General features: G+C 36.6%; 1 long non-coding RNA gene across 1 annotated transcript in view; it reads left to right on the top strand.

Moving 5' to 3' along the window:
- Positions 1-321: 321 nt before the first annotated feature.
- LOC143037222 (uncharacterized) overlaps positions 322-14,407 on the top strand; it is a 490,094-nt gene continuing 476,008 nt past the window's right edge. Inside the window, exon 1 of the long non-coding RNA XR_012967456.1 lies at positions 322-720. This is a non-coding gene — a long non-coding RNA (uncharacterized LOC143037222). The remainder of the gene's footprint in view (positions 721-14,407) is intronic.

Raw genomic sequence — 14,407 nt, 5'->3', positions numbered from 1 at the left:
CCATTTTGTTCAGCCTTGAGAATTCTAGCTCTATCATCTTTACTTTCCATTATTCTAGGTGACAACCCATGTGATTACATCGGCTTGAATCAGAACCCATATTTCCTTTCCTCGACCCTCACCTCTCCGCAACTTTCCTTCCCTAGACATCCCCGTGAACCCCGATGTCTCTCAATGTTTCTTTTTGAACCCAGATGCCTTCTTTTGTTTATGCTATGAGCTTCCGGATTTTTTTTTTCTAAAGCTTTCTTAAGGATACTTAACGACGTATATTGTGGCCGATATTGGTTCTATTCCTGCTACTGATACCCTCCATGCTGATGTAGCAGCTGGAGGGTTGCAGGTGCCCCATACTGTCAGTCAGTCCCCCTGTGGTTTCTGTGTGGACTGGGCAGTGCTTCTGCAGTGAGGTTATAGCTCTTGTTGTCCTTAAGTGAGGCTTCAATAATAAGGTTGTTAGTCTTGTGCCCGATACAGTTGTCTACAGTGAGAACATTTGTCCTCAAGTTGAAAAATTATCTATAGTGACATCAAATCCGTCGTTTCATATTTGTGTGTCATTTTCACTCTAACAATTAAACCATGTGCTTATCTGAAGGTTTTGTATAGCGCTCCCTTTTGCCTTCTCAATGCTTCAAGAAAATCTCTAATTGACTACAGACATCTAGAATATCTACAATGAAGATGCATTGCTCTTTTAGTGTCATCCTCAATCTGGAGGTTTGTATTCATAGTGTTATTAGTTCTTGTGAAATTAATTTTGCTGTGACAGGTTATGACGTAACTGTAGTACAGACTACGTTGTCAGATTGAGTGTTTTGGAGTATCATATTTGGTTATAGCTAATGTTCTTCTTCTGTTAAATAAAAAGTAATAACCTTTCTTGAACTCTGAAATAGGTGGTTCTAATCAGCTGATAGGTGGGACATCTTTTCTTGATTGTCCTTTGATTACATCAAATTCCAGATACATGTCCCTGTAGATATACTACACCATTTGCTAATTATTCATAGGTTATCATTGTATTTTCCTGTGATATTATCTTATCACGTGCTTCTCCCTGGACAGAGTCCTCACAACCTCTTCACGCCCAGTTCACTCCAACAAGCAGCTGTCTTTCTACCATGTCCACTATCTATGTATTAACAGAACACACTTCTTTCACTTCATTATCTTTTAAGCTGTCATTTTACCGGCCATATATCGACAGTTACATTTACCCCCTGTCTTGCGATATACTTTTCTCCTTATCGTATTAATTAAACCTATTTGTCCCTCATGCCTCCTGTCTGTTTATTGCAGTAAGGAATAAACTGCTTTAAAAACACAATAATTCCTGTCTAATTGAGTTTGCATACTGACCCTCCGTCACCGATTTTTGTTCGTCCGATTTTTTGACTCCCAATGTCACTGGGTCGTTATGCCATCTAATGGAGTTTTGTAATAACAGGACCTCTGAGGTATCTATTCGTCACTGTTGAGAGTCCATTGTTGTCTCCTGTCAAAATTATCTTGTTTCATCTTAGTCACTCCAATTTTGCTTCCTCTGCTTTTGTATTCCCAAAAATAACTCTGTTAATAAACTATCTTGCTGTTTTTATTTTCTGTTTGAATGCATTTTTGCATGCCGGCATTTTGACAGTCATCTCGTTAGTGAAATTGCTACTAAACTTAGCAATTTTTTTTTTCATTATCATTATTACTATTGTATCCATGATCATCTGCAGGAGTTTCCAACGATTGGGGTTACCGACATATAAACCCTCATCTGACGTGTGTAAAATTGCCTTTAATTATATAAAAACACTACCGTAATTTCTTTACACTGATCTACTGGTTACAAATCATGTCACTCTGGAGCAATAACTTTTTATTCTTGATTGTGGTTACTTCAGCAATACATCACTTCCCTTCATTATTTTAATTCTATTCTTCTAACTCCATAATACAATGTCCCACAAATGCCTAAATCAAGGGTTCCCAAACTGGGGGAAATTTCCCCCTGGGGGGAAATTTGAACCTACAAGGGGGGAAATAATTACACTACCTACTAACTAAAATAATCCCAGATGAATTTTCTCATGTCTGAGAGAAAGAGAGAGAGAATGCCTGTTTATCAGTATATATGTACATTTGAAAAATAAATTAGTAAATAGTCACAGTGTGTTTTAACTAATCTTTCCCTCATACACATGAAGGGGGAAATCTAGATGGTTGAACTGGGTGCAGGGGGGAAATGACAGAAAAAAGTTTGGGAACCACTGGCCTAAATAACTTGTACTATCAGATGACTTTATTCAGGACGAAACAACAAAAAGGATCAAATAAATTTCTCGATTCAGCTCGTGACTTTCACGATCGACTTGAGCCATTTCACTATAATGAAATAGAGTACAATATAGGATCAATCAAGCAGAACAGCAACTTATCAAAAGCGACATCACTCAGCTCCGACCTGATTATTCATTGCCAGCTCGGAATGCTAGCAATTCCAAGTTCGTTCGTTTAGTACAGTTAGAAAAACTAAGAGCAGCATCTTGTCTTATCAACACGAAAAAATAAACAAAATTACATAATATCTACAACAATTTGAAACTATTTGATCTTTATATTTGATTTTTTTTTTTTTTAATAATCATTTACTTAGTACACCCAGGGCTGAAGTATTTTTCTATGGCTAGCATACTTAATTATAATCATAGTTCAAAGAAAGCAAGACGATAAACAAATAAAATAGTATAAAAATTCAAATAGACAAAACACTTTTCAGTCTCCATAAACATTTGAATAGGTTTTCTTTTTGAAAATTAAAATTCTAGCAAACCTTGGTACAGTCACTATGAATATAAAATATCTGGTCGCTACCAAATATAGAAAGGAAAATCTTTGAGCAAATAATATCAGGAACTAGGTTTAATCGAGGGAAAATATAAATAACTCTCATTTGTATAATCGGAAAATATATGTACATATACATATAAATAAACAAATATATGCACACTAAACTTGTGTGTATATATATACATATATATGTATATATATATATATACATACATACATATATATATACATAAATATATATATATATATATATATATGTATATATATATATAAATATACATATATATATGTATATATAAATATATACATAAATATATATATATATATATATATATATATATATATATATATGTATGTATATGTATATATGTATATATATATATATATATATTTAAATACATACATATATACATATATGTATATATATATATGTTTATATGTATATACATGTATATATGTATATATATATGTACATACATACATACATATACCAAGGCTTTTTCCCCCTTCCAAGGGAGGTAGCCAAAAAGGGAAAGGCATAAAAACACTCCCACCCATTTCATCCCCAAATACACTCCACACCCCTCCCACCCTCCCTCTCATCTGAGCACCTCCTGGATGACGGGTCATCCCTGCACCCTGCCCACCGCCCTGGGTCAGAAGCAGTGTCGCAAGACACAGCACATCCACAGCAAGGCCGCTTCATTTAATCGGCGACCCCCCCTCTCCGTCCCCCCTTGCATATAAGGAGAGGACGGGGAGAAATCACTTCGGGCTGCGTCAAAATTTACTCACACATACTAACCCCCCCCCCGCCCATTCCTCCTCATGCAATCATAACATTATCCATATACAACCATTCTCCACTCACCTCTGTCTTCCGTCCTCTCCCTTCCTTCCTCAACAGACATTCCCCTCTTCCCCAAAGCCCCCTTCACCCCATCCATCCACCTCATCCTAGGACGTCCCCTCATGTTCACTCCCTCCACATCTGCCTTCCAAAGGCTACCTCTTTTACTAGTCTTTCTTCACTCATTCTTTCCATGTGTCCAAACCATCCTAATATTCTTTCATCAACCCTATCTCCCAAATCCTTTTTCACCCCTGTTCTCCTCCTCACCTCCTCATTTCTCACTCTATCCAGTCTAGTAACCCACACCATACTTCTCAGACACCTCATCTCAAACACATTCAAACTCCTTCTCTCTTCTTCTCTTATGTTCCACGTTTCTGCCCCATATAGTGCTGTTGGCACAATCACTCCTTCATACAGTCTCCTCTTCGCATCCATTCCCAAATGTCTATTCCTTATTACACTCTTTAATCCACCAAGGCATTTACTCGCTTCTCTCAATCTACATTCTACCTCCACCTTCACTCCACCTTTTCCTGCTACACTTGCACCCAAGTATCTAAAACTATCCACTTCCTCCAGTCGCTCTCCCTTAATGTTCACTTCCAGTCTACTGCCACTTTCACCCCTTGTACATCTCATCACCTCACTTTTACCCACATTTATCTTTAGCTTTCTTCTATTACATACTCTCCCAAACTCTACCACCAGCTTCCTCAATCCCTCCTCTGACCCTGCCACAAGCGCAGTGTCGTCCGCAAACAACAGCTGGCTCACCTCCCACTTTTCTCCATTTTCTTTAACCATCTCCAATCCCTGACCCACTACCCTAGCATTCACCTCTCGCACCACCCCATCCATGTATAAGTTGAACAGCCAGGGCAACATAACGCATCCTTGACGAAGTCCCACCTTTACTTCAAACCACTCACTCTCTCCATTTCTAATCCTGACACAAGCTCTACTACTCTCATAAAAACTCTTGACAGCTCCTAGAAGCTTTCCTCCTAGCCCATATATCTGCATAACCTCCCACAGTGCCTTTCTGTCTACCCTATCATAAGCCTTTTCCAGATCCATAAAAGCCCAAAAACATCCCTCCACTTTCCTATAGCTTTCTCACATATCTGTCTTACCACAAAGATCTGATCTACACAACCTCTACCTGTCCTAAATCCACACTGTTCCTCACCAATTACTCCTTCTATTCCTCTCCTAATCCTCTCAATTAAGATCCTCCCATAAGCCTTCCCTACTACACTTAACAAGCTAATCCCTCTGAAACTACTACATTCACACTTGTCCCCTTTTCCCTTGTAAAGAGGAACTATACAGGCACTTCTCCAGTCCTCCGGTACTCTACCCTCTCTCCAGCAAACATTAAATAACCTCACCAACCAGTCCACCATCACTGAACCTCCCTATTTCAGACATTCTGCATGGCATCCATCCAGACCAGGTGCCTTACCTGCTTTCATCATCTTAACAACTGCCTTCACCTCATCCTTCCTTATTTCTCCTCCATTCTCCTCACTCATCACTCTCATTTTCTTCGCATTTCCCACTGCAGCTATCTTTCCTTCCCTATCCTCCTTCACATTTAGCAACTCCCTAAAATATTCTGCCCATCTTCCCCTTACTGCCATCTCTTCCATTATCATCTCTCCATCTGTACCTTTTACCTTTTCTTCCCTACTTGATTCGCCTCCTCTTCCTCTCTTATATATACATACGTATATATATATACATATGTATATATATATAAATATATATATATATATATATGTATATATATAATGTATATATATATACACATATATATATATTCATATGTATACATATATATGCATTATATATACATATACATACATATATATATATATACATACATATGTATATGCATATATATATAAATATATATATGTACATACATATATATTCATATATATATATATATATATATATATATATATATATATATATATACATATATATATACATATATGTATATATATATATTATACATACATATATATATAATATATATAAAATATATTTATTTATTTAATGGAGCAGCATGCCGACAGGAGACCTTTTAATCCATATTTAGGTCGGATGCGAAAAAACATAATAATGATAATACTGTACATACATACATATACCTAGGCTTTTCACCCTCACAAGGGAGGTAGCCAAAAAGGGAAAGGCATAAAATCATTCCCACCCATTCCATCCCTAAATACACTCCACTCCCCTCCACCCTCCCTCATATCTTAGCACCTCCTGGATGACGGGTCATCCCTGCACCTTGTCCACTGCCCTGGGTCAGAAGTAGTGTCGCAAGGCACAGCACATCCACAGCAAGGCCTCTTCATTAAATCGGCGACCCCCCCCCCCCTCTCCGTCTCCCCATGCATAAAAGGAGAAGATGGAGAGAAATCACTTCGGGCTGCGTCAAATTTTATTCACACATACTACCTCACCCCCATCCCCCCACCCATTCCACCTCATGCATCACAACCTCATCCATATACAACCACTCTCCACTCACCCCTGTCTTCTGTCCTCTCCCGTCCTTCCTCAACAGACATTCCCCTCTTCCCCAAAGCCCCCTTCACCCTATCCATCCATCTCATCCTAGGACGTCCCCTCATATTCACTCCCTCCACATCTGCCTTCCAAAGGCTACCTCTTTTACTAGTCTTTCTTCACTCATTCTTTCCATGTGTCCAAACCATCCTAATACTCTTTCATCAACCCTATCTCCCAACTCCCTTCCCACCCCTGTTCTCCTCTTCACCTTCGCTTTTCTCACTCTATTTAGCCTAGTAACCCCCATCATACTTCTCAGACACCTCATCTCAAACACATCCAAACTCCTTCTCTCTTCCTTTCTTATGTTCCATATTTCTGCCCCATACAGTGCTGTTGGCACAATCACTCCTTCATACAGTCTCCTCTTAGCATCCATTCCCAAATGTCTATTCCTTATTACACTTTTTAATCCACCAAGGTATTTACCCGCTTCTTTCAATCTACATTCTACCTCCACCCCCACTCCACCTTTTCCTGCCACATTTGCACCCAAGTATCTAAGACTATCCACTTCCTCCAGTCGCTCTCCCATAATGCTCACTTCCAGTCTGCTACCACTTTCACTCCTTGTACATCTCATCACCTCACTTTTATCCATATTCATCTTCTGCTTTCTTCTTTCACACACTCTCCCAAACTCTATCACCAACTTCCTCAATCCCTCCTCCGATCCTGCCACAAGCGCAGTGTCGTCCGCAAACAACAGCTGGCTCACCTCCCACTTTTCTCCATTTTCTTTAACCATCTCCAATCCCTGCATTTACCTCTCGCACTACCCCATCCATGTACAAGTTGAACAGCCAGGGCGACATAACGCATCCCTGACGAAGTCCCACCTTTACCTCGAACCACTCACTCTCTCCATTTCTAATCCTGACACATGCTCTACTACTCTCGTAAAAACTCTTGATAGCTCCTAGAAGCTTTCCTCCTATCCCATATATCTGCAAGATCTCCCACAGTGCCTTCCTGTCTACCCTGTCGTAAGCCTTTTCCAGATCCATAAAAGCCCAAAAAACATCCTTCCCCTTTCCTATAGCTTTCTCACATATCTGTCTTACCACAAAAATCTGATCTACACAACCTCTACCCGTCCTAAATCCACACTGTTCCTCACCAATTACTCTTTCTGTTCCTCTCCTAATCCTCTCAATCAAGATCCTCCCATAAGCCTTCCCAACTACACTTAACAAGCTAATCCCTCTGAAACTACTACATTCACACTTGTCCCCTTTTCCCTTGTAAAGTGGAACTATACAGGCACTCCTCCAGTCCTCCGGCACTCTACCTTCTCTCCAGCAATCATTAAATATCCTCACCAGCCAGTCCACTATCACAGTGCCTCCTTTTTTAGACATTCTACATAGAATCCATCCAGACCAGGTGCCTTACCTGCTTTCATCATCTTAACAACTGCCTTCACTTCATCCTTCCTTATTTTTCCTCCATATCCTCACTCACCACGGTCATTTTCTTCGCATTTCCCACTGCAACTACCTTTCCCTCCCTATCCTCCTTCACATTTAGCAACTCCCTAAAATATTCTGCCCATCTTCCCCTTACTGCCTTCTCTTCCATTATCATCTCTCCATCTGCACCTTTTACCTTTTCTTCCCTACTTGATTCGCCTCCTCTTCCTCTCTTAATTTCTTTCCAAAACATCTTTTTATTACTTTAAAAAAATTCTGTCATACCCTTACCCCATTTCACATCTGCTCTCCTCTTTGCCTCCTTTCCTTTGTGCTTTACTTCTCTTTTCTTTTCTTTGTACCTCTCATATGACTCCCTCGTCCTATTTTGTAACCAATCTGTGAAAGAGTTTTCTTCTATCACAGCCAAAAGGATGTGTGGCTCTGGTCCGTAGGGGTGCCCCATATAGACCCTAAAGTATCAACTGCATGCTATTTTGCCACAATAACATACAGACAATACCCCAGGAGGGGTAAATAATATTATAAATAATAATAGATAGAATAAATAAATAAATGCATAGGTATAGTTAAGTAATAAACAAATAGGTAAATAGTAAATTATAATAAATTGACGTAAATGATGATAAATGAAAATCAAGCAAATAATAATAAACAGACAAATAATAACAAATAATATAAAGTAAATGGGAGGCATTACTGCATTTTGCTTAGATGTTTATCTAAACAAATGTTAAAGCTTCGAACTTAACTACATTGCATTGCCTCTGCAGGAAATTTATTCCTTTCATTAACTACACGGTTGGCGAAGTTGTTTCTACCCACTTCCTAATTGAGACCATTATTTCTTGTCGGATTCTCATTTAAATGTGAAAAATTTATTTTTTTCGCTTTTGATATTGTCAATTTCTTTAAGAATCTTAAAGACCTCTATCAAGTCACCTAAGAGTCTACGCTCTTTTAAGGAAAACAGATTCATGTTTTAGTCCATTTTCATATGATTTATTTCAGATATTTGGAATCAGTTTTGTGGCTCGCCGTTGTACTTTTTCCAGTATACTAGTACACACACACACACACACACACACACACACACACACACACACACACACACACACACACACACACACACACACACACACACACACACACACACACACACAGATATATATATATATATATATATATATATATATATATATGTACATATATATGTATATACTGTATATATATATATATATACATATGTATATATATATTTATAAATATATATATATGTATATATATATTTACAAATATATATATATGTATATATATATATACATATATATATATATATATATGTATATATATGAATACACACACATATAGTTTCGCACTATGGTGCTTCTTCAGAAGCAATGTTTACACTACAGAAAAGCTGGCAATATATACAGGAAATGTGTGGGTAAAGAACAAGGATAAGTCAATAGGTTTGAGTTCAAGGAGGCTCAAATTCCTGCGTGTAGGTCTTGCTGACACTCCGTGGGGGTGTTTCTGTTGATCTGATGCCTCGTCTTTTTCCCTTCTCTTGATGCGTGCCGTGCTGTTTTCTTTGATAATTTCCGGATATCCGCATCTCTTGTAACGCGGGTAAGATAATTAGTGACCTTAATAAACCAAAGATAGAAAATAGGAATACCGAAAGTTAAATTTATAAAGTTCCTTGTTCAGGGTATGACAGTACCTATATCGGACAAACTTACAGGGGGCTATTCACAAGATTAAAAGAATACAGAGCCGATGTCCAATACCACCGTAACACCAACGCACTCGTGAAGCACATAGCCGAAGAAGGACATCTACCTAAATGGGATCAAGCAAGCATTCTGTTATATTTCTAATGAAATATGACTTATTTCTAACAATTTCTTTGGCACCCTCGCAATTAATGCAATGATTAAAATCCCTTAAATGAACAAATAATGTGTTAGACATTTGACCACTCTTGACGCTATATTGATGTTGCTTTAACCTTACTTTTAATTCTTTTCCAGTCTGACCTATAAAGCAATTGCCTAAATTTTTACATTGAATTGAATATATACACCCTTCTTCCTTATCAGGAGAGTTTTTAATTAAAAGGCCTCTCACTGTATTGGAGTTCTTAAATGCTACTTGAATGGTGAAAGTCTTAAGAATATGAGGTAGTCTGACAAATTCTCGTGAAAAGGAAGAATAGGTAAGTTTTTTACATTAAAGGTTTTACTGGCATTTTCCTTATAGATTTTTTTTTACATTTACAAGAATTATGTACGAGGTGCTTAGAAATATTTTTTCTACATTTATAAGAATTATGTACGAGGTGCTTAGGATACTTTAATTTTGAAGCTATGTCATATATTCTTAAGAATTCATCATCCAAAAACTCCGGACTACAAATTTTATACGCTCTAAGGAATGTTGATAATAACACTGACATTTTTGTCCCGTAATTATGAAATGAATAGAAATATTCATATGAAAGGACATTGGTGGGTTTTCTGTAGATATCAAATTTGAAAGACCTTTCATTTCTGTAAATCATTACATCAAGGAAAGGTAAATGATTACTTTCTTCTATTTCCATGGTGAATTTGATAGAAGGGACCAAGGCATTAAGTTTAGATAAGAACAAAGTAGGATCATCATTGTCAGGCCAAATACATATGATATCATCAATGTACCTATACCATACAGCATTATGGGGGAGAATTTTAAGTCATAACTTTGTCTCAAAAAAATTCCATGTAAAGATTGCTGTGAACTGGAGAAATTGGGTTGCGCATAGCCATACCAAATTTTTGCTGGAAATATTTCCCGTCAAACACAAAATTTTAATCAACAATGGATGATATGATTAAATCAATGATAGTGGTGGTAGGTAGTAGCAACTCATGTTCTTCAGTTCTTCTTTAAGAAACACGAGTAAATAACGAAGTAACATCATAGATCATTAATTCAAAATCGTAATCTAAATTTAGGTTGTAAAGCTTATTAACTAAGTCTACATTGTTCTTAATGTGGTTACTTAGGAGGGAACCGACAAGAGGACTTAAGATGGACACAAGCCACTTAGACAATTTATAACTGGCGGATCCTATGGAACAAGTGATAGGTCTCACAGGGTTATCGGGCTTGTGAGTTTTGATTAACCCATACTTGTATGGAGATGTGTTAGTAGATGAGAACTCTTTGATTAAATGTTCATGACCTTTTAAGTATTATTTTAATTTTTATTTAAAATTGATGTTGACCGATTCTAAAGGATTTTTCTTTAACTTAGTACTTTCATCACTCAACAAAGTTTTCATTTTATCAGTGTAATCGTTCTTATTCAATATTACAACACTATTACTCTAGTGTTGCAATACTCCCACTTTGTGTAAATACTCATGTTTGTTTCATCATTTTATGTACCCTGAGGATGTCTGAATAGACGAAAGCGCTCGATCATAACTTTATTTATTATTTTCCTTTATATATATATACATATATATATATATATATATATATATATATATATATATACAATATATATATATATATATATATATATATATATATATATATATATATACTTTTAATTGAAGTCAACTGCACTAATAGCTTTGACTATTTTGATATTCAGTATCTTCGGTTTCAAGAATGACATTTTATTCTCATACTTCAAGGTTTGAACATAATTATTTATGATTTCAACATCATGTGAAAGGGTGTATTAATAGACGCCGATGGAGCCCAACGATTATAATATATCTGTATAAAAGTACAATAAAACTGTTGACATAAACACCGAAAACTTAAGTTTTTTCGCCTCTCCCAAGAGGCTTTTTCAGGGTGAGAAGAACTATGACTATCTATCTTGAAGGGCTGCTGTAGGTGAAAATCTGGTGAAGAACAATGTCAGCTCGTTGACCTGTACTGTAAGTGAGGTTATTTGGAGATGTAGGATAGGTAATCGGCAGTCTTTGGGTGAGGTCACTGGGAAAATTAGGAGAGGTCAACAGGAGTTCTTGGGTAAGGTCATCGGGAGAAATGGGAGATCTTGGGTGAGGTCACTGGGAGAAGTAGAAAAGGTCAATGGGAGTCCCTTGGTAAGGTTACTGAGGAAAGTGGGAGATGTCAATTTGAGTTCCTGGAGGAGGTCACTAGGGGAAGTCGTCAGTCTCACCACAGAGTGAGTGGTAGAAGCTCTGGGCTGACTTCTGGTCCATGGTCCTGTGAGCTGGTGTTGTTACTGAGGGGGCATTAAGCTCTGGTGGGCATTGTGGTGCAAGGTGTTCCTGGGAGCTTTGACGGGCGCTATATTATGTTCCAGTGAGGGCTTAGGACAGTGTTTCCCAACCTTTTTTGGCTGCGACCCTAAATCCACTCTTAGCCTGGAGTCACGACCCTAATTGTAATAATAAATTCAACCATTTCATGTTACATTTCTACGTACTTGCATAATGTTTATAAACTTTCGTTTTTATAGTTCAGTTTATATTTACTAGCACAATGAATTTAAATACATTTGAAACTTAAATGAAAAAAAGTAAAAAAAAAAAAAAAAAAAAAAAAAGACCCTCTGGCGACCCTCAAAAACACCCTCGCGACCCTGGGGTTGGGAACCACTGGCTTAGGCGCATCTCCTTCTTGGTGGCGGGCTGCAGGGAAGGTAAAGTCTGCAGGCCGCTACACATTGATGGTGGGGTGATGGGAAGTTTTAGCAGTCTTTTAACATTTTCTTCTCTGTGGAGTATAATGTTGTTTTTTTCTATGTGCTCGGAGGTGGCTTCATGTCGTGGTGGTCAATGAAGTGTTGGAAGATAGATCCTTGGTTTCGGTGGTTTTGGAGACACCTTTTCAGTGTGGTGCAAGTTCTACCGATGTAAGAATTGGAGCCGTAACAGCGGCCTTCCTGGCATGAAAACTTATATATTACATTGGCAGAGACCTCTTTCGGGATCTTGGGTGCTGTGTTATTCCTCATTATCTAGGACTTGGTCAGGTTTTGCTTGCTAAAAATTCTGATGCTGATAGAAGCGTCTGTGTCAGTGAGAGTGACTCCTCTTTTTATGATGCCTGTAATGGAGTCACACTCTTCATTGTACTTGTTGCGAAAGAGAGAGAGAGAGAGAGAGAGAGATAGTAAAACAAATGTGAATATTAAGACCAAATGTCAACAAAGTTATTGAAGTGATAGCTGCTAAACTTTATACTGGTGTAGGATAAAATATAAAACTATGAACTTTTCAGATGTCAGAAAGGAAATAGGAGGCATTGTTAAATAGAAAGGAATTGTGCCGTAGTCATTTATATTTGGTAGAAATATGGGGAAACTGAGTTTTAAATTTATTGAACGACAGATTTTCTCTGCTCGTAAAGAGTGTGAAGTTGAAGTTCAGGTTGACAGGAACATTTGGGTAATGAAGTGAAAAGTAAGGAGTGGTGTCATTTGATTAAAAATGCATAAGAGTGTCCAGTTTCCCGTGGTTGGTGTTCGGGTGTCGGTTGCCAATCCAACAAGTATTCAAATGCCACTTTCATTGACCTTAGTAGGTTGTATGTTTCACCTATTTTTTCATATATATATATATCTGTCCAGTGTCCCTTTCCGAGTGCATTTTTTTTTATTTCATTTTCACCATTTTTTTAATTCTGTTTTTGCTTTTACCAAACTCCATTATACTACACTTCTTGATGTAAAAGTTAACCTCCCACTTTTGAGTCCATTTCCAGATTGTGTCCAAGTCTGTTTGTAATGAGTCACAGTTCTCATTTGTTGATACTTTCTTTAATATTTTTGCATCATCTGCGAAGAAATTCATATAATATTCAACTCCTTCGTCCATGTCGTTTACGTATATGGAAAACATGATTGGAGCCAATACTAAGCCTTGTGGAACACCACTTATCATTTCTTCCCATTTCGAGTATTTGTCTCTAATTACTACCCTCATTTTTCTCCCAGTCAGGAAGTCTTCCATTCATCTTAATAAATTATTTGTTTATTTGTTTATTTGTTTATATATATATATATATATATATATATATATATATATATATATATATATATATATATTTATATATATGAATATATATATATATACATTTATATATATATGAATATATATATATATATATTGTGTGTGTGTATATATGTATATATATACATATATATGCATATATATACATATATGTATATATATATTAATATGTACATATATATATATATGTATATATATATATATATATATATATATATATATATATATATGCATATATATGTATCAAGGACTACTATTAAACAGGACGTGCACACTCAAATTCCTGGCTCCACTAGCGAAGGCCATTGCTTTCTTTGTAACCTAACATTTTATATTGGACAAATATATCAAAACTAAAAACCTAACATTGTATATAGGACAAATATATCAACTATTAACTTATTCAATGCAGTATAAGTTAATATAAAATTTTATCATGAAATAAGAAATTATATTTAAGGCACTTTTATGCTTTGAAATATCAATTTTAGCCGGACTTAACATGTATTATTGTATGAGGCTAGTGAACACTTTAAAGGAACCCAAGTTGTTGTTGTTTTACATTTTACAAAATGGATTATAGTTAAACCTTTGTGATTGCAAACAAACAAACATTCACACAAATAAACAGACATAAA

Source organism: Oratosquilla oratoria, chromosome 22, assembly GCF_046742065.1.
Source record: "Oratosquilla oratoria isolate Oo_2021 chromosome 22, ASM4674206v1, whole genome shotgun sequence".
In the NCBI taxonomy this organism is placed as follows: Eukaryota; Metazoa; Arthropoda; class Malacostraca; order Stomatopoda; family Squillidae; genus Oratosquilla; species Oratosquilla oratoria.
Note: the sequence above shows the minus strand (reverse complement) of the source record. Positions and strands in the feature narration are given on the sequence as shown.